At 59.4% G+C, this 2,500-nt stretch overlaps 1 protein-coding gene across 2 annotated transcripts in view; it reads right to left on the reverse strand.

Annotated features, from left to right (window-relative positions):
* The window catches only part of Strbp (spermatid perinuclear RNA binding protein), a 131,456-nt gene that overhangs the window by 128,530 nt on the left and 426 nt on the right, over positions 1-2,500 (reverse strand). Inside the window, exon 1 of one of the 2 annotated variants that reach the window (XM_029536948.1) lies at positions 2,133-2,294. The exons of the other annotated variant lie outside the window; for it this stretch is intronic. The gene's annotated coding sequence lies outside the window, so the exon portion shown is untranslated. Of the gene's footprint in view, positions 1-2,132; positions 2,295-2,500 lie in introns of those variants that run through there. 2 annotated transcript variants of the gene reach the window in all.

Below are 2,500 nucleotides of genomic sequence, written 5' to 3' on the forward strand. Positions count from 1 at the left end.
TTTGATCCTAAAAGAATTAACTTTAAGATACTGTATTTAATTGAATGTCCTTTATTCTCTGTTAATCAGTCTAGGATCCACATCCTGTGTCCACTGTCCCAAATTTCTAGTTCCTCTAAGCCTGAAAATAATCCTCCCTAGTTTTCTCCTCCCATTGGACATCTGCACTCTACCCTTTATTATCTCTCAGTGACTTAATTTTGGACCCTTTGCAGTCTTTTGGGTTTTGTTGTTGTTGTTGTTTGCTTGTCTTTGTTTTGTTTTTCAAGACAGTGTTTCTCTGTGTGGCCCTGGCTGTCCTATAACTCACTAGGCTGTCCTCTAACTCAGAGCTCTACCTGCCTCTGCCTCTCAAGCACTGGGATTAAAGGCATGCAGCAACCACCATTGCCTGACCCTTTAATGTCTTAAAACTGTAAAACTCCGATCTTTCCTCACACTTCCACACCTTGAATCTTCCAAAATCTTAAGTAACCTACTTCTGAACCCTCTCTGACAGTCATTTCCTGCTTTAAACATGAGCACACCAACTCCATACAACTGTCCTTCTAGCTACAGCCATGAACCCATAAACACCTCGTCCTTTCTTTCAGTATAGTCAATCATTCCTTTACATTCTCTACTACAAAATACCCTTTCTTCTGTCCCCTGCCTACTCCTTTCACTTCCTCTACACCCTACTACTGATTTCCCTTCAAACATACCCGCCCCCACTTCCATCTTCCTCCTCATTCCCAACTTCTCTCCACACCTCCTGTCCTGGGAATATTTCCATTTCCACACACACACACCTTACCTACCACTACCATTTTTCCTCTTCCTCCCTCCTGCTCACCACCCCACTCTCCATCCTGCCACACACCTCATCCCTTTCCAGGGTGCTCCCAACCTCAAGGTTCCCTCTTCTGCTGGTGCCCACTATAATTTTTCACACAAACACCCTCCACTTCACTCATTTCTGCTGCCCTTTTGCTGCTACACACAACTCCTGCCTTGACATCTCTCTCCACCCAACCTAACACCTCCACCTAACCTCCTTATCCCCATTTCTCTCCCAAAGCCCTCAAACTCAGTCCGTGTAAACCACTCCTCCTCTCACTCGCTCCATCCTCCTCTACCCTGAATACAGGACCAAGCCTTTTTCCCCTAGCCTGTCAACCCCTTCCTGTCTCCCTCCATACCTCCCAGCCAGATACTCACTAGGGAACTCCTGGCGTCCTGGGCGCGCGCGCACACACGCACACGCACACACACACACACACACACAGACATCTCCTCCCTGAATACCCTCAATTTCAACCGCCACCATTTGAGAGACCCCCCTCCTCAGACACTCCTTCCCTCCATCTTTTGGGGCTCAGCCTGCTCGCCACACTCCCAGCTACGGACCCCTCCTCCGCCATTTCCCTTCAGGCGTCCGGTGGCCTTCCCGCTGCCTGCCCCATTCTCTGCCCCTCACAAGCAGCGCTAACCAGGGCATCTGCTCCTTCCATTTCTGCCTAGAGGTGCCCATCTTGTCCCTCCCTCCACCACCTCACTTGCCTCTGCCCGCCCCAAATCCCTCTACACACCCGTCCGAATCCCCAAACGGAACATCCTCCTTCCCTCTCGAGCCCGACCTAGGCCCCCATGGGTCCCCCCAGGCCTGTCCTTGAGGCCCTGGTCACCGTGGGGCTGGGTCCCTCAACGCTCCCTTCTCCCCCAAATCTGCCCACACCCTGTGCCCGCCCCCCGAGCCGCTCCCCGGTCTTGCCCGCAACGTCCTCCAGCACCTGCCCCGAGCCCGGAACCCTCCCACCTCCCAGAGCTCGCGCCCCGCACGCTGCCCACGCCCTCGGGAGGTTCAGGGCCAGGACCCGCGACCCCGACCCCGAAAGCAAGCAAGGCGGCCCGCAGTCCTGACGCGGACCGGCCGGGTACCGCGGCGGCGGCCACAAAGCTCAAGCCGCGGGGCTGGGATTGCGCCGCGCTCCTCGCCTCAGCAGCCGCCGCCGCTGCTAAGGACGCACAACAAACAATGCGGGGCCCGGGCAGCCTCCGCCAACTGCCTCAACCGCCACCTCAACCGCCGCCTCAACCGCCGCCCGCCCGAGACGGCCCGCCGCGCAGGCGCCGGCCCCGCCGCAGCCTACCCGCGCCGCCGCGCTCCGCCCGCGTCCGCTCCCCGCTCCCGCTCCGCCGCCGCCGCCACCTCGTCCGCCCGCGTCTCCGGCTCCACAGCACAGCGGCGGCGGCTGCGGCGGCTGCTGCCTTGGTGGCGCTCGCGGATCCGAGCTCGCCTTCGGCAGCGACCGCGGCGGCGGCGGCAAGCACGTGACGCCGCCGAGCACGCCCATTGGTCGATCCAGGGGGCGGGCCCCGCGGCTGCTGGGGAACGGAAAGCCCGCCCCATCGCCCTCCGCGCGCCCCCTGCACGCGCGCTCTGCCGCACCTGAGAGCTCCGGCCAGCGCCCGCCGCCGCCGCCGCGCTGAGCTGCCGCCTGCGTCAACTGCGCACCTG

Source organism: Mus pahari, chromosome 3 (genome assembly GCF_900095145.1).
Source record: "Mus pahari chromosome 3, PAHARI_EIJ_v1.1, whole genome shotgun sequence".
NCBI lineage: Eukaryota > Metazoa > Chordata > Mammalia > Rodentia > Muridae > Mus > Mus pahari.